Genomic DNA, 18,767 nt, shown 5'->3' with positions numbered 1-18,767 from the left:
CATCAGCCTACACATGCATCTGTACATTAGATTGCGAAGGGTAGCAGTACAAGTGGGAATACCAGCGTACATGAATAACTGGCTGGCACTGCTCCAGTGAGGTAACTTCAGCAGCAGCCTCAACCCATCATTGTACACCACCTGAAGTTTGTACAGACTTCTTCTCCTGTAATTCCTCTACAGATGTGCAGTGTACATAGGCGTACAAAATGCTTTGAAAAGTGTCAGCTTGACAGAAATGGGACACCTAGAAAAATTACGAATGAGCATATTAGCTTGTGCATACTGCAAACAGCACAGTCTATAAATGTCTCTATCATCCGACAGGTCAGCAGAGATGTAGTGCCCCAAATATTTAACTTCATCCCGGACCTGAATAATATTGTCAGTTAAGTGGAACTCTGGGGAAATTAGTTTACCATCCTCTTTAGTCCTCATAATCATGATGGTACTTTTCATTGCATTGAATTTTATGTCAAAGTCATGACCATATTGTGAGCAAATCCTTAACAATAGTTGCAAACCAGCTCTACATGGACAAAAGATTACCAGATCATCTGTACACACATCAAATGATTCAAAACAACATTCCCAACCTGGCAGCCAGTCCTGCATTCACTCAGCAGCCTGGACAGGTCATCCATGTACACATTAAAAAGACAAGGAGACAGAAGACGTACACCATTACAAACAGTAAAAGGAAGGGACACTGAATTCCCCCATTTGACAGCCATGGACTCGTGGCCGTACCAATATGCTAAAATCCTCACCAGATATTTAGGTACATTTCTGTCGAACCGTTTTAAAAGCAACTTTTCGTGATTAACATGATCAAATGCTTTAGAAGCATCAATGAAACATGTAAATATGGTTGTGTTGTGCCTGCTGTGCAGATCCAGGATTTCCTTTAAGGCAAAAATACACGTGTCATTGGATTTTCTATTCAGAAAGCACTAGTAAAAAAAAAAAAAAAAAAAAAAGGTTTTCATTTGTTTTTTGTTTTAAAATCAAACATAATAAAAATTAAATGATTGTCCCATTTTTCCTTTGTAAAATTTTCTTTCACATTTTGAACAAACAAATAAAAAGTCCTCAAAATAAAAAAAAAATAATCAAATAAGTAAATATGGAAGTAAAAACTGCAAATACATACATAAATGTAGAAATGTGATTGAAACCAAAAATAAATGAATACATTAGGGAAAATATTAAATATGAAACATTCAAGAACATAAAATTGAAAATAAATAGGCTAAATGAATCTGAAAACAAATAAAGAAATGTTGTATTTTATTTTATTATAGATTTTTTATTTAACTTTAACAATCACTTTTATTTCAAAATGTATTTCTTTATCTATGTATTTGTTTTATTTCATTTAATTGCAATATTGATATGAATCTTTATTCCAAATGTATTTATTAATTTACTTATTAGTTAGTTTGTTTACATATTTATTTAATTTTTATACTTTTATTTTATTGCAACATTTATTTTCATTTAATTCCAATATTTATTTATTTATTTATTTATTCATTCATTCATTCATTCATTCATTGTATATCTTAGCAGGAAATGTCCTCCGTGATTTCCTCTAGGATTTCAGCTGCACCTTAGGAACAAAAACACATACAAAAAGGAAGACGTCGCAGCTGACAAAAGAACAAAGGAGATGTGTTTACAGTAATATGAAATTGAATGTAGAGCTACAATTGCCCAGAGCTGTGTGTAAAGTGACGCTGAATTGCTGTAAAACACTGAAGACATAGGTGCATTTAGGCAACAAGATAAAAGTGACACAGATAAAAGTGACACGTCTAAGATTCTGCCCTGAAATACATTTTTAATGCACTGTTTCAATCCATGGCAGTGGTAAAAACGAAGTATTTGCTTTTATGACTGTGACAGTTGTCCATCATCCTGATGGTAGAAGACTGCAGATATGTTCAAAGTCCAGAAATACAGCAATTATTGCATTTTGCAGCCTCTGCTGAAGGGGCTCATTAACATAACCAAAGCATGTCTCATGGGTGGAGAGAGGAAATGCCAGAGTCAATTACTTGCTAGATTAAAATGGTGATCAATGCTAATGCTGCTTCTTATGCATGCAGCATAAAGATGTAGCCTTGACAAACTACATATTTAGGAATTAAAGGCTGTTGCTATTCAGCTTATATTTTAATTCCTAAGAAAGATCTAACAAATTAATGAATGAAATGTAGATGCATGTATACATATACGAATATATGTATACAATAATATGTAAATTCATACACAAAATTGCTTGGTCTATGTTTAATCAAAAGATTAATATTTAATTTTAAAGATTTAATTTAATAGCAAAGTTATTTGTTAATTCAGAACATTTAAAGATCTTTGTTCGTTCAGTGATCAATATACACCTTCTCTGTGTTTATTTCAATGAAGAGTCAAGTTTAAAAAGTTAAGAAATTTATTACTAACAATTTAAAACGTGACAATTTAAAAGAAAATTTATAAAAGACAATTTATAAAAGCTTCGGTATTAAAACAACCCTTTGTTTGGATGGATCTAAGATGAAGTGTGTTTTGCTTGCTGGTGAATGCGTGATGTCTCAGAACGTATATCTTGGAGAGAGGAGCGCGTTATGGGCGAAAAGGAATTTGGTTGCAACTAACTAAGTTGTTGTTATCAAACAGCATTCAGACGCAATCTTGTGTTCTACCTCACCATTTAGACGACCCTCTGTTCAGATCCGGAGGTCAAGGGAGGATGTTGATCAGCCTCTGGGTACCTGGACCGGTAGGGAAGACCAGTGGTACCGACTCTCTGGTCCTAGAGATGCCGCAGGCACACAGGTGTGGAATTGGTTTGCTTCTGAGCAGATTCTTAAGGAATCTCGTAGCCTCAGCTTTGTTCTGCAGGTGTCGTCTGCTGTGTCGTAGCAATTCTGCTACAGAGATCGCTTGTTGGTTAAAGAGCATTGGGCAGCCGTCCCAACTTCTCTAGAACTCACTCGCTAAATGCAGAGAGTTCTGTTTTATAAGATGGGCGTTCCCTGGTCTATGAATCAGGTTTTGACATGTAGAGATTTTAACATACCTCAGAAGCCCGCCTTCCCAAGATAGAAAGCTCTGGTGTTATGAAAAAAACATGTGAATGCAGTTAACCTTAACCTGATTTACTGTGTCCTACATGATTGTGTATAAGTGCACGTGATCTTCTTGTCACTGTTAAACATTACTGATTATCATAAATAATAATTATTATTAACCAAAGAATAATAATTCATTTCAGTGATAAACACAGTTATAATGAAACATGCAGGGACGGCGTTAGGCCTTACTTGGGCTCAAGCCCCGAATGTTTTATGAAAAGCCCCGGATCTAAAACGCGGAAGTAACATGCAGTACCAAAGTCCAACAGAGAGGGAGCAGCTGGCAGTTGTTTGTATACAGCCTGCCAGAGCCTCCACCACTGAAGAAGCCCTTCAGCAGCCGGCTTCTTCTGCAGTCTCTGCCTGAAACACATGTGTGAAGATGGACATAAGGATGTTTTCTAGACAAAAAGTACAGCGACAGAACCCCAGCTTTGATGATACTGGTGTTGACTCAGGTTTGTGAGTCTTATTTGAAAATATTTGTTGTGCTGCCCAGGATCTTCTTCAGTTCTAAATCCGCCCCTGGAACCATGATGATTATATATATATATATATATATATATATATATATATATATATATATATATATATATATATATATATATATATATATATATATATATATATATATATATTAGTGGTGGGCATAGATAAATTTCTTTTAATCTAGATTAATCTCACTGTAATCTTGGAATTAATCTAGATTAATCTAGATTAAAATGGCTCATTCAAATTCTGCCAAAGGCATATGTGTGTGCTACCTAGATAATGAATAAAAGCAAGTCTTTGAGAATGGAGGCATATTTCTTGTTTCAATAATGCATCACAGACTGATAAAGCAGTTTTACTACGATAACTGATTATGAAAATAAATAATGATCAATATTTGTGTTAAATAGCTGTTTAGTCAGTTCAACAAATTCTGCACTGTAAGTCAGGTCATGATTAACTATTTACAGTCAGTAGCATTTGGTCAATCAGTCCAAGTTCTATTCCTCCTTCTTCCACCAGTCACTCAAGCAGACCAGCTTGTTCACATTGTCTGGTGACAAACTAGATCTTCTCTTCTGCACAATATGGCCAGCTAAAGAAAAAAGTATATATATATATATATATATATATATATATATATATATATATATATATATATATATATATATATATATGTGTGTGTGTGTGTGTGTGTGTGTGTGTGTGTGTGTGTGTGTGTGTGTGTGTGTGTGTGTGTGTGTGTGTATATATATATATGTGTGTATATATATATATGTGTGAGTGTATATATATATATATACACACACACACGTACATACATACATACACACACACAAACTATCTGGCCTGGGGAGGGGGTTAAATTTCTGGGTTGCCCTTCCAATGCCCCCCTTTAGTTTGCATGTAGGATCGCCTCTGGTGAATAGGAGCGAGAGCTGGAAATGATGCCACAGCTCACCTGTATGAGCAGAAGCCAACTGTTGCTGTTGTTGTCTCTGAAAATGGCAAGGGGAGTTATCCTAGCTCAACTTTTCTAAACAAATATAAAAATTTATGAGTAAAACGTTTATTTTACAGGTGAATTTGAGTCGAAGCCACATGAACAACGACCTGTAGAAACAATTTATCACTTTATCACAATAAACAGCTGCTAAAAGAGCTAAACTTAGTTGGAAACCGCACCTGTCTGAGAAAGTCTTGTCTCGGTTTTCTCACATCCGAGCGCTGCTTCGGCCGCGGACGTTGAAGTGTGGCCCGGGGAAAGCCCGGCTGGAAATGTCGGAGGTAAACAAAACAAAATAAAAAGAATGAAAGTCGGATTTATGGATTAAACTCTGGTGAAAGTACATAAATTATTTACTTGTCCCACGTGATGAGAAGGGAGAAGCACTGCTGGTGGCGAAGGTGCTACTGTTCGGCTCCATGGGGAACAAACTCCGCGAGCCTGGTGTCCGTCCATACGTACGATGATCCGCGCCAAGTATACATCCGTGCCAACCAGGTATCCATCCGCGCAATGTGAAAGTCATCATAGCTCACTTAGTATAGACCCAGATCCCAACCCAACTTTGAGAATAGATTAACGATTAACTTTTTTTTTATCGCGCGATAAGAGTCTGGCTTTGCCGCAGCGCGTTAACGCCGATAACGGCCCACCCCTAATCTATATATATATATATATATATATATATATATATATATATGATCGACCTTTTTCCCCATCACTTTCATTTTTTTTAAATAGTAATTAATAAAGATTCAATACCATTACAATTTGCTTTGATTTAATTTTAAATAAATATTTAGAGTGCCCAGGTAGCACATAAACAATGCAATTTAACAGTTTTCTTAAAGTAGGAATGTTTAACCTGTGGCCAGAGCTCTCTGCTTTCTTCTGCAATGCGTAAACCTGAACTGGTAACCTACTTGTGCGTAATCAAATGTCTATAGGGGAAAAGATGGAAAAGCTATAGCCATGAGGTTCACTTTTGCCTCAGACTGACTTATTGCTGTTTTATGGTTTGGCTGAATCTGCGATCCGCTGCAATGCGGATTGGAATAACAAATGCTGCAGTAACATGAGTTGTGGTCAGGTTCATGAGGAGTCACTGGCTGGAGCGGACTCGAATTTCATACGTCATGCCAAAATAGAAGCTAATATCTTAATTTGACCTTGAATGAAAAATGTTATTAAACCTCTTAAAAGTTTTTTATCACAGAGGAGGCAGCGCTCATTTCTGCCTTCAGTCTGATGGCGCACTCTGAACTTCAGACCTTCAGCACGCTGTTAATAGCCTGACACATTTAGAATGCTGTCCCACAGTCAGTGTGCTAATATAATAATATAATAATGCTAAAATGCTCAGATGGCAATCATTTCTTGATTTATTTTGTTACATCCACAATGTTCTGTGTGTGAGGTTTACAATGTCAGAACACCTGCATGAGACAGGATGTTAATTACAATCTGCCAGAATGACTCACCACCTTCAGATTTCTCCAACATCGTTAAAAATGATCAAATGTTTATGTTTATGTTTATGTATTTAGTAGGCGCTTTTGTCCAAAGCGACTTACAAGTGATTATCGGCATTTTTCCCTTGAGGCTAACAACAACAATAACAACAACAACTTGACATCAATCATGGAGAGGAGGGAACAAGGAATGGACAGTAGAGAGAGAGGAAAGGTGCAGGGAGGGTGCTAGTTTAGAAGATGCTCTCTGAAGAGCAGGGTCTTTGGGAGTTTCCTGAAAATTGAAAAGGAAGCCCCTGTTCTGGTAATGCTTGGTAGGTCATTCCACATTTGTGGAACGATGCATGAGAAGAGTCTGGATTGTCCTGAGGGTGGCGTAGGCACTGCTAGCCGACGATCCTGTGATGACCGGAGCGGCTGGGCCGAGACGTAAGCCTTTGCAAGAGGATTCAGGTAGATGGGAGCCATACCATCTCAGACTTTGTATGCTAGTGTTAGCAATTTGAATTTGATGTGTGCTGCTAGCAGTAGCTAGTGGAGCTCAATGAACAGAGGGGTGACGTGTGCTCTTTTTGGCTTATTGAAGACCAGACGCGCCGCTGCGTTCTGGACCATTTGAAGAGGTCTCATAGTACAGCCTGGAAGACCAGTTAGAAGGGCATTGCGGTAATTGAGGCGGGAGATTACAGTAGATTTCACCAGGAGCTGGGTGGCATGTTGTGTTAGGTATGGTCTGATCTTTCGTATGTTATACAGCGCAAAGCGGCATGAACGAACAACAGAGGCAACATGATCTTTAAAGGTCAGGTGTTCATCAATCACAACACCCAGATTTCAAACTGCCTTTGAAGGAGCCAGAGATAGGAAGTCACTTTGGATTGATATATTGTGCTGTATGGATGGTTTTGCTAGGATGACAAGTAGTTCAGTTTTAGAGAGGTTGAGTTGGAGATGGTGGGATTTCATCCATTTTGATATGTCAGAGAGACAGTTTGATATTCGTGCAGAAACAGTGTGGTCGTCCGATGGAAAGGACAGATAGAGCTGGGTGTAGTCTGCATAGCAGTGGTAGGAGAAGCCATGTGATCGAATGATCTCACCCAGTGAGGAGGTGTATATGGCAAAGAGAAGAGTCCTAGTGCAGAGCCCTGGGGGACTCCTGTGGCAAGATGGTGCACGGTAGATGAGTGTCCAAGCCAAGATACACTGAATGATTGTCCTGTGAGGTACAATTCAAACAGGCGTGTGCTTTCTCTGTGATGCCCATGCTAGAGAGTGTGGACAAAAGGAAGCCATGGTTGACAGTGTCAAATGCAGCCGATAAGTCGAGCAGGATAAGCAATGAGGATTTGGTAGTCGCTCTAGCTTCTTTTGAAGATTCCGTCACAGTTAACAGAGCAGTTTCAGTAGAGTGGCCCTTTTTGAACCCAGATTGTGTTTGTGTATGTGGGCGACGGTGGCACAGGAGTTAAGTGCTCGCCCCGTAATCGGAAGGTTGCAGGTTCGAGTCCCACTCAGTCTGTCGCTGTCGTTGTGTCCTTGGGCAAGACACTTAACCAACGTTGCCTGCTGGTGGTGGTCGGAGGGACCGGTGGCGCCAGTGATCGGCAGCCTCGCCTCTGTCAGTGCGCCCCAGGGCAGCTGTGGCTACATCGTAGCTCATCCCCACCATTGTGTGAATGTGTGTGTGAATGGGTGAATGACTGATTGTGTTGTAAAGCGCCTTGGGGGTTCCAGGACTCTAGAAGGTGCTATATAGAATACAGGCCATTTACCATTTACCATTGGTAAAGGTCAAGAAGACAGTTTTGTGAGAGGTATTCTGTTATCTGCTTGAAAGCCACCCTTTCAATGATTTTGGACAGAAAAGGCAGGAGAGAGATAGGTCGGTAGTTCTCCACATGATTTGGAAGAAGAGATGGGGTTTTTTTTAGCAGCGGTTTAACCTGAGCACGCTTGAGAGAGGAGGGAAATGTACTGGATGTCAGTGAAGCTTTGATCACATGTGTGACTGCTGCGGCTACTTTAGGAGCAATAGTTTGGAGCAGCTTAGTCGGAATGGGGTCGAGTGGGCATGTAGTAGGGCGGCTGCACGTGAGAGGCTTGGACACACAGTTCTCAGTGAGAGGGGAAAAAGAGGAAAATGAAGCAGTAGGGCTTGAGATGGTTGGGCAAGAAGGAGTTTGTGGTAGCGAATACTGTTTGCTCATAGCTGCCACTTTGTCAGTGAAGAATGAGGCAAAGGTCTCAGCTGATTGTTGGTAGGAGGTGGAGACGGAGGGTTGAGCAGAGTACAGAACATATCTTGCTATTGACAGCGTGCGCAGGCCAGAGCGCTGAAGCTTGGCGCATTATTATTATGAAGCTAGGGCACATGCGGAGGACACACACACACACACACACACACACACACACACACACACATGCAAAATATACTTGTTTTCAATTACATTTATTGGGCCCACTTACTTTTTCTTAGGCCCACCCACAAATGAGTTTCTGGCTACGCTAATGGTGACATATGACAGACTTCTCTGAGCTCTGCAGCCATTACACTTTTCACATCGCGCACCCCGTAGCGGCAGCTCTCGCACCCCCAGGGGTGCGCGCACCACACTTGGGGAATCCCTGCTGTTGTTTGTCGTAGCAGACAGGTCAAAGTGAACCAGGCTGTGTGTCTGACCTGAGGGTGAAGAGTCAGGCCATTCAGTGACGCTACAAAGACATGCAGAACCATCCACCCATTTTCATCCGCTTATCCAGAGTCGGGTTGCGGGGGCAGTAGCCTAAGGTGAGAGGCCCAGAATTACCTCTCCCCAGCCACTTGGGCCAGTTCCTCCGGAGGAATCCCAAGGTGTTCCCTGGCCAGGTGAGAGACATAGTCCCTCCACCGTGTCCTGGGTCTAAGTTTAGGTCTCCTCCCGGTTGGACGTGCTCGGAAAACCTCACCAGGGAGGCATCCAGGAGGCATCCTGACCAGATGCCCGAGCCACCTCAACTGGCTCCTCTCGATGTGAAGGAGCAGCGGGTCTACTCTGAGCCCCTCCTGAATGATCGAGTTTCTCACCCTATCTCTAAGGGAGAGCCCAGCCACTCTTTGGAGAAAACTCATTTCAGCCGCTTGTATCCGCGATCTCGTGCTTTCGGTCACTACCCAAAGCTCATGACCATAGGTGAGGGTAGGAACGTAGATCGACCGGTAAATCGAAAGCTTCGCATTCTGACTCAGCCCTCTCTTCACCATGACAGACCGGTACAACGCCCCCATCACTGCAGATGCAGCACCAATCCGCCTTTCAATCTCATGCTTCAGTTTTCCCTCACTCGTGAACAAGACCCTGATATACTTAAACTCCTCCACTTGGGGCAGGACCTCATCCCTGACCCGGAGAAGGCATTCTACCCTTTTCCAAATCAAGACCATGGTCTCAGATTTAGAGGAGCTGATTCTCATCCCAGCTGCTTCACACTCGGCTGCGAACCGCTCCAGCGAAAGCTGAAGATCATGTTCTGATGAAGTCAACACCACCACATAATGTGCAAAAAGCAGAGACCTGATGCTCAGGACACCAAAACGGATGCCCTCCACACCTTGGCTGTGCCTTGAAATCCTGTCCATAAAGGTTATGAACAGAATCGTTGACAAATGGCAGCCTTGGCGGAGTCCAACTCTCACTGGGAATGAGCCTGACTTACTGCTGGCAATGCGGACCAAGCTCTGACACTGGTCATACAGGGACCTAACAGCCTGTATCAGAGGGTCTGGTACCCCATACTCCCGGAGTACCCTCACAGGGCCCCCCGAGGGACCCGGTCAAACGCCTTCTCCAAATCCACAAAACACATGCAGATTGGTTGGGCTAATTCCCACACACCCTCCAGGATCCCCCTAAGGGTATAGAGCTGGTCCAGTGTTCCACGGCCAGGACAAAAACCACATTGCTCCTCCTGAATCTGAGGTTCAACAATCCGACGGACCCTCTTCTCCAGAACCCCTGAATAGACCTTACCAGGAAGGCTCAGGAGTGTGATCCCCCTGTAGTTGGAACACACCCTGCGGTCCCCTTTTTTAATCAAGGGGACTACCACCCAGTCTGCCAGTGCAGTGGGACTGCCCCTGATGTCCACGAGATATTGCAGAGCCACATCAGCCCACACAGCCCCACAACATCCAGAGCCTTAAGGAACTCCAGGCGGATCTCATCCACCCCTGGAGCCTTGCCACAGAGGAGCTTTTTAACCACCTCAGTGACCTCAGCACCAGAGATTTGAGAGGCCAACCCAAAGTCCCCAGACTCTGCTTCCTCACTGGAAGACGTGCCGGTGGGATTGAGGAGGGCTTCGAAGTATTCTGCACACCGATCCACAACATCCTGAGTAGAGGTCAGCAGTACACCATCCCCACTATAGATAGTGTTGGTAGTGCACTGCTTTCCCCCCATAGGCGTCGGATGGTGGACCAAAATCTCCTTGAAGCCATATGGAAGTCTTGCTCCATGGTCTCACCAAACTCCTCCCATGCCCTGGTTTTTGCCTTGGCGATCACCCGAGCCGCATTCCGCTTGGACTGCCGGTACCCGTCAGCTGCCTCTGGAGTCCCACAGGCCAAAAATACCTGATAGGACTCTTTCTTCAGCTTGACAACATCCCTAACCGCCGGTGTCCACCAGCGGGTTTGGGGGTTGCCACCACGACAAGCACCGATGATCCTGCGACCACAGCTCCAGTCGGCCGCCTCAACAATGAAGGGCTGGATCAGGGTCCACTCAGACTCAATGTCCCCCGCCTCCCCCGGAACATTTTGGAAGTTTTGTCGGAGGTGGGAAATGAAGCTCCTTCTGACAGGAGACTCTGCCAGATATTTCCAGCAGACCCTCACGATACGTTTGGGCCTGCCTGGTCTGACCGGCATCCTCCCCCACTGATGAACTGAGACTGATCCCAGACTTGTTAACTATATAAGATCAGGTCTGGATTAATTCTCAGTTATTGTGAAACCAATTCATGCTGGCTGCTTCCTTTGTTTAACAACTGTGTGTGTGTGTATTACTGATAAAGGCTTGTGCTTCTCATCCTGAGGTCGTAAATATTCTGAGCTGTTTCGGTCTCACGGTTCTGTGGTAACCTTTTGACCTCCAGAGTAGTGGAGGAGGCAAGGAGGCTTATCCTGGAGAAAGTCCAGGTGCACCAGCGAATAGTTATAAAAACAAATCATGTACTCTTAAAATCGATAAGCCCACTAACTAGCATGAACGATAAGATTTACTGTTCCTCCCCAAGGCAGAGAGAGGAAGAAGAGGAGTAGAAGGAGGGGCAACGTTGCGCTAAGGTTGCGAAGAGAAGTCAAGATGGCGCCTTTGGTCGGCTGCGTGTCTGCTCGGCTCCCGACCTTTTTTGTTTTTCTATTCTATTTTATGGTTTGTTCGATATATAGTGCTGATTTTCTGCTGGCGTATGATCGGGACTTCCTGCTCTCGATCCGGTCTAGAATGGACAACCTCCAGTACTCTAATGCGGGACACCCTTTTCCGCCGCCGCTGGAGACTGACGCTAACCTAACTTTAGGGCCTTTGTTGCCCCATGCTTTCCCACCACCACTGGAGACTGATGTTAACCAAGCCTTCGGGCTTGTGTTGCCTGTTGGTTTACCACTGCCCCGGAGACCGTGGAAAAAGAAATGGGGGAAACGAGGCGGCTTCTTCGTTCAGCTCCGAAGGATCCGGTGCGGCAAAGCCATATCAGAGTGCTGCTCCGCAACTGTGATGTGGCGGATCCAGCGTCATCTCAACCGTGTTGGGCCAATCTCGCTGCTACCGGGAGCACACGGAGCTGAATGTTCCATGGATGCGTCTGAAATGAGGATGTCCTGCCGGCTGGGAGCTCTCGGAGCGGAGAGCTGCATGAGTGCGTGGGATATGAGGATGATTCGCCAGCTGGGTGCCCACACATGTTTCGGCTGCTCTCGTTCTGGCCGGCTCATTCAGCGGGGAAGAAATCCCGTCAACCTGCGGTATGTTGCAAGATCTGATGGGACCGGACTTTCTCTACAGTCGGGTACTCAGTCGACTCGTTTTGCGCTGATTAACGCCAGATCGGTTGGAAATAAATCTTTTATTCTGAAGGAATTCTTCCAGAACAATAGCCTGGATGTTTTATGCGCCACTGAATCATGGATCACCCATGGGGATTTGGCCGCAATAGTCGAACGGTTACCTCCTGGATGCTCCTTCATTAACATTCCAAGAGCACAGCGCCGGGGTGGAGGTCTATTGACTCTATTTAAATCAGATCTTATCTACACACCGATTACCCCTCAATCAACTCCATTGTCCTTTGAATTAAGCGTGTTTGAATTGGGACGGTCCCCTACACTGTTATGTGCTCTCATTTACCGTCCACCACAATATAATAAGGATTTTCTAAATGAATTTGCAGCTTTTCTGGCTGAAGTCTCCTGTAGATACGGAAAAATACTCTTGCTTGGTGATTTTAATATTCATAGCTGCTGTCCTGACAAACCTTTGGTAAGGGATTCCCTAGATCTTATTGACTCTTTTAGCTTGTCCCAACGTGATAGTGGGCCCACACATGGGCATAAACACACACTTGACCTGGTTTTCTGTCATGAGCTGGAAATTAGTGATCTTGGCATTTTACCTGCAACTTTTTCAGATCACTCACCAGTTTTGTTTAATTTGAAATTGGACTATGCCCCTCGTATTGAATGTTTCCGTCCCAGCTTCTCCCGTATAATCAGACCCAATACTGCTGCAGATTTTGCCGCTGTTCTTACTCTGAATTCAGCTCCATATGATTCTACTGATGCATCTTCTGTAGTTGAGGGATCACTTCGTGCGCTTGATTCATCCTGCCTGGCTGCTATGGATATTGTCGCTCCATTAAAATCAAGTCGAAAGAAATCCAAGCCAGACCCATGGCTGAACGAACAAACTCGTTCCTTGAAACAAAATTGCAGGAGACTGGAACGTAAATGGATAAAAGACAGGCTTACTGTATCCTTTGAGGCCATGAGAGAGGCTTGGTCTCAGTACCAAAGAGCAGTCAGAGGTGCGAGAAATTGATTTTTTGCCAGCATTGTCACGGCTAATTCAAACAATCAAGGTGTGTTATATAAAACCATAAATGCAGTGCTTTCCCCAGTTCAAAAACTATTTTCCTCTGCGTCCGCTGACTTGTGTAGCCAAATCCTGCAGTTTTTCTTAAATAAGATTACTGTAATCAGAGCTCACATTCACCAAACCAACCATGTTCCTGATTCATTTATCCCCTCTCATGTGCAACTTCAAAGCTTTCACCCCATCTCTTTGCCCTATCTAGAAAAAACTGTTGCAGCCATGAAACCCCCTGGCTCCCCAGATGATGTTATCCCACCTCGTCTGCTGAAAGAGGTGTTTCCTTTAATTAGCAATACCGTGCAAGGCATTATAAATAGTAGCTTGACATTGGCTGAAGTTCCTCGTGCCTTTAAACACGCTGTTCTACAGCCAATCTTGAAAAAACCCGGCCTTGATCCCACCGATTACTCTAATCTCCGACCAATTTCAAAATTACCGTTTTTATCTAAGGTCCTTGAGAAAATAGTGTATGAACAGCTGCTGAAACATCTAAATGAAATTCCGGTAATGGACATCTGTCAGTCTGGTTTCAGAAAACAGCACAGCACTGAAACTGCTCACGTTCGGGTGTTTAACAACATTTTTTCTGGCTTTAGATTCAGGTTTCCATGTGGTTCTGGTACTTTTGGATCTATCCGCAGCATTCAACACGATCGATCATGACATTTTGATCACAAGACTTCACACTTGGGCTGGCATTTCAGGCTCAGCCCTAGATTGGTTTAGGTCATACTTTTGTAACAGGTCTGCTAGGGTCATGTTGGATGGCTGTTCATCCGAGTCACAGCCTCTACGTTGGGGTGTCCCACAAGGTTCAATACTCGGCCCGTTACTGTTCAACCTCTATATACTGCCCTTAGGAGCCATTTTCAGAAAGCACGCTGTCTCATACCATCTTTACGCTGACAACTGTCAAATCTATTTTTCATTTAAGCCAACTCAATCAACGAAAGTTCTGTCTGATTGTATCCTTGAGGTCAAGCAATGGCTAGCTGATAACTTCCTCCATCTTAATGACTTCAAAACTGACTTAATCGTTTTCAGTCCTTACAGTACCATGGCTACTCATCAACCTGACCTCAACTATCTCTCACCTAATGTATCCTCTGTAATTTCCAACCTTGGAGTAAAAATGGACCAGGCTCTGAAGATGGATGCCCAGGTCAATGGCACAGTTAAATCATGTTTTTACCAACTAAGACGCATTTCGAAACTAAAGCACATCCTGAGTGTCCGTCTTCTGAAATCTGTGGTCCACACTTTCATCACTTCAAGGCTGGATTACTCTAACTCCTGCTTATATGGCATCAGTAAAGCAGCTCTTTCTAGACTTCAGCTGGTCCAGAATTCTGCAGCTAGGTTGCTCACTGGAGCTGACAAAAGACAACACATTTCACCAATTCTGAAATCTCTCCACTGGTTGCCCGTGCAGTTCAGGATAAATTTCAAAATTATGCTTCTGACTTACAAATCCTTGAACCATCAAGCTCCTCCATATCTGTGTGAACTTGTCCATTTCTACAACCCACCGCGTGCTCTCAGGTCCGAAGATAAGCTCCTCCTAGCTGTTCCAAATGCACGTTTAAAAAGCCGTGGAGAAAGGGCTTTCTCTGTCTGTGCACCGAAGCTGTGGAACACATTACCACTGCTAGTGAGGCAAGCACCAACAGCTAGCATTTTTAAATCACGCTTGAAAACTCACTACTTCAACCTAGCGTATACCACCTAATTATGAACCTCACAACTACATTGTTTAAAAATGGAATTCACAATATCAACTTCTGTATTATTGAGGTTCTTTTAAAATGTTTGTCTAATTTTTATTCTCCCTGTGTTTTATTGATTTTTAGCTGTTAGTTTTGGGAATTTTGTTGTATTTCCTTTTTATCTTTTATCTGTGTTCGACATGATTGTATAACGCCGGTTTAATTAACTAACATTTTTAGTGTACAGCTCCATGTTTAGTTGTAATGCCTTGTTGAATGCGCTTTACAAATAAAATTGGATTGGATTGGATTGGAAGGTCACCAGAGGCCAAGGAGAGACGAGAGAGGCAGACTCTGGACAGCCAGTAAAGCCTGCCGAAGAAGATGATGTAATCGCAAGGAGAAGAGGAAACAAGTGACCAGACGTTAAGCTCCAGCAGCAGGATGGGGGTGTTTCCATGGAGATGCAACCCCCTGAAGAATGCAGAGAGGAGGGGGGACAGAGTGAAGAAAAGGAAGCTACTGGGTTTGTGAGGAGAGCTTGATGGGATGAGTGAGAGTAAAGGCTGATTCATGCTTCTCCGTCTGCGTCAGTGCAGAGACACGCAACGCCATTATCCGTCCTTGCGTAGGGCTCCGGCAGGCACGCAAGTACGTACGGAGTCGAGCCCACTTCTTTAAACATCCGTCGAGCGAGATGGATTACGCAAGCTTGTGATTGGTCAGGACGCCGCTGTTGTTTACAGCGTCGCCATTGCAAAGAGCCGAGGATAACTAGCGGCAGACACGGAGAAGCTTGAAAAATACCTCGCAAAAAAACTCTAAAAATATGAACGTTTAATTCCCCGTGACTGGAGGAGTGAAAAGATGCGCAGCAAGCGTTTTATTTGTGGACAGAAATGACAGGAAACGTGGGTTTGGAGGTGAGGAGCGCATGAAGAGGTGGAGGAGAATGAGAGACAAATTTGTCCATGTTAAAAGTCTCTCATATACACAAAACACAATATAAACACACTATCTTGGACCGATACATGACAGGATACCACAGAACAGCGCTACACCCTCTGTTGTCCTGCCGGGCAATTGCTTTGCAACACTCCCCAGGAGACGGAGATGTATGAGAGCAAAACGCTTCCGTCAATCCGTGCGTGTCTGTCCCTTGCGGAGCTGACGGAGAAGTATGAGCCAGGCTTCAGTCAGTCATGGACTGAGCTTTTTGTGAAGAGGGCGTGATGAGTGGAGGTTGAGCTTGACTTTATTGGAGAAGAGAATTTTTGATTTTGTCTGTGTGACCCGCTGCGACGGGATTTTCATCTTTTTTTCTGTTTGTGGAATAAAATTCGTTTCTCACTGCGAGGAACTTAAAATGGATCTACGTTCTGGGGGTCTCCTCTGTTGGTAACCTATGAAAAAAGGTGAGGCGCTGGTTACCATATCCCATCCCAAGAAAAGGTGTTAATGCTATTTAGCTGTGACAACCATCCTTTCTACAGTTAAACTAGCTAGTTCCTCAGCATAAAGGGACAGCTATCTTTACCTGAGGCATTCATGAGCCGAAGGATTAGAGAGAGTGTACTGGTGTAATCGAAGTCTTCCTTGTGTCTACTTAAATGTATATTGGTCAGAATTAGAAGTCCTGGGTAATTTGGTGATTGCTAATCAACTCTCTACATAGTTAAAGGGTGTTTATTGGCAATTAATGTCACGCCCACAACACGGATTGCAAGTCAAACCTGAGATTTTAAAACATCTAAATTAAGAGTGCAGCTAGTCCGGCAAATTGGCTTGCAACACCCAGCATCTGAGCCAACTCACCACTAGGTAGTGGTCAGTTGACATCTCCGACCCCCCTCTTCACCTGAGTGTCTAAGACATGCGGCCGCAGGTCAGACGAAGCAACAACAAAGTCAATCATCGAGCTGCGGCCTAAGGTATCCTGGTGCCAAGAGCACATATGGACACCTTTATGTCTGAACATGGTGTTCATTATGGACATTATGGACAAAAAGACATGCAGACACAGTATATAATTCATGCATTTTACATTTGTGTTTGAGATAGGAAGGTACTAACTAACATATCATTTGCATTCATTGTCATTGTATCAATACCGGCACAACTAAGCATAGTTTTGTCTAGAATAGCAGTCAACTTGTATCAGTGCTCTGTAACCTTAATTGGTCCTGAAAGGCACTTAAGCACAGCTGAACTCTTGTTTCATTTTGTTGTCACCAAACATTATTATGAAACAAGTTATAAACATTATAAAACATTTTGTAATGCCATCATCTCTAAAATCTAAAGTTTGTATTATTTTTGATTTTTCTGCTTCCATCCAAAAACTCATGATTATACCTGCTTCATAATCTGCACATTTATCTCCTTTTATTGCTTTATTCTCCTTCATATTTGGAGAACAGATCAGATCTCACAGCTTCAGATGGAGAGGCGCGTCGTGATTAATACCTTAATAACAATCCTCTTATCTCATCTCACCTTGCTATTTTTGATGCAATACAGGGGTTACGGTAGGATTTAGATCCTTGACTCATCTAATCAATTATTACAACTGAAGCAAAGGGTTTTTGGTTTGCTAGTGCAAGACCCTGATCCTAACACACTCATGTATTATAGGAGAAATCAGTGACTGCTTATATGCGAATGTTTCTGTGTGTGCATTAACTTTACATATTTAAATTTGTGTGAAGTATTAGGCAGTGGTTCAGAACTATTTACCAAAATAACTGTATTGATTTTTCTTCTTTTTCATTTCTCAGCTCTGTCAAATTTAAATGGTCACAGAGCACTTTAATGTTCTACCAGTGATAGTTCATCCACAGGGGGTGCTGAGGCGTGAAAGGAGAAAATAGTCAAACAATTACAATATATGTACATATATCCACTATAAATGTGTCTGTTTTGCTTAATTGTGTGTGTTTACATGCAATCTGAATTGTTTACACTACATTTTCTCCAGCTGTTTCATTAAACAGTAAATTTTCCCCAGACTCACTAATCACTCCTGGGGCACTGGGAAACGTGCCATCAGCCAATCGCATTTTGTTGCTAGTGAGAACTGGAGAATTTTTGGCCAATCAGCATTAATGAATTTATGGTCTGTGGGGCACAGGCCAATAGTGCCTCTGACGAAGGAAATGGCTAGCTAGCATGCTAGAAGGGTGTACAGGAGTGCGACTTGGACTGACCCACATTAGGTAAGTGGCCCACTGAGGTGAGCAGCCCATCTGGATGATACAAGAATGCCAAATGGGCCGGTCCATCTCTGGCTGTTAGCCAATCCGGGGTGAGATGTCCAAATATCAGGAAATAAGACTCCAAAACCGGTCGTCTGAAGCTCAGCTCTAATGTGGCTCACTTCTAGTTCCTGGAAATGGTGCACCAGTCCCCCCAATACGATTTACAAGGCATTCATTCCTACTAGAGACCACTGCAAATGTATTGATTAAACAACTATTCCACAACTTTAAATTTGCACATGTGAAATTATAAATCTTAGGGACAATTCTCGTATTAGTTAGCCTTTTTATTGCAAAACAGGTATCATTTTAATATTTCTGGAGCTATTATTGTGATAATTATTTTATGCACACAAAAACAAGTTGCCCAGAAACATGCGCCCCTAATTTATCATAAAACATTATCATGGATAATCAAACCTGAAAACCACTTCACGTTCACCTCTGGCGATAACCTCTTCTGTCACTCTTCTAATGTTTACCAAATTTGCATAATCCCTGTGCAGTGAGTCGTAATTAAGTTTGAGCACTGTAATAGGCTACTCTGTTTGTGTTAACAGG

The sequence above is a fragment of the Nothobranchius furzeri genome, chromosome 10 (genome assembly GCF_043380555.1).
Source record: "Nothobranchius furzeri strain GRZ-AD chromosome 10, NfurGRZ-RIMD1, whole genome shotgun sequence".
NCBI lineage: Eukaryota > Metazoa > Chordata > Actinopteri > Cyprinodontiformes > Nothobranchiidae > Nothobranchius > Nothobranchius furzeri.
The sequence above is the reverse complement of the archived record's forward strand: the minus strand, read 5'-3'. Positions refer to the sequence as shown.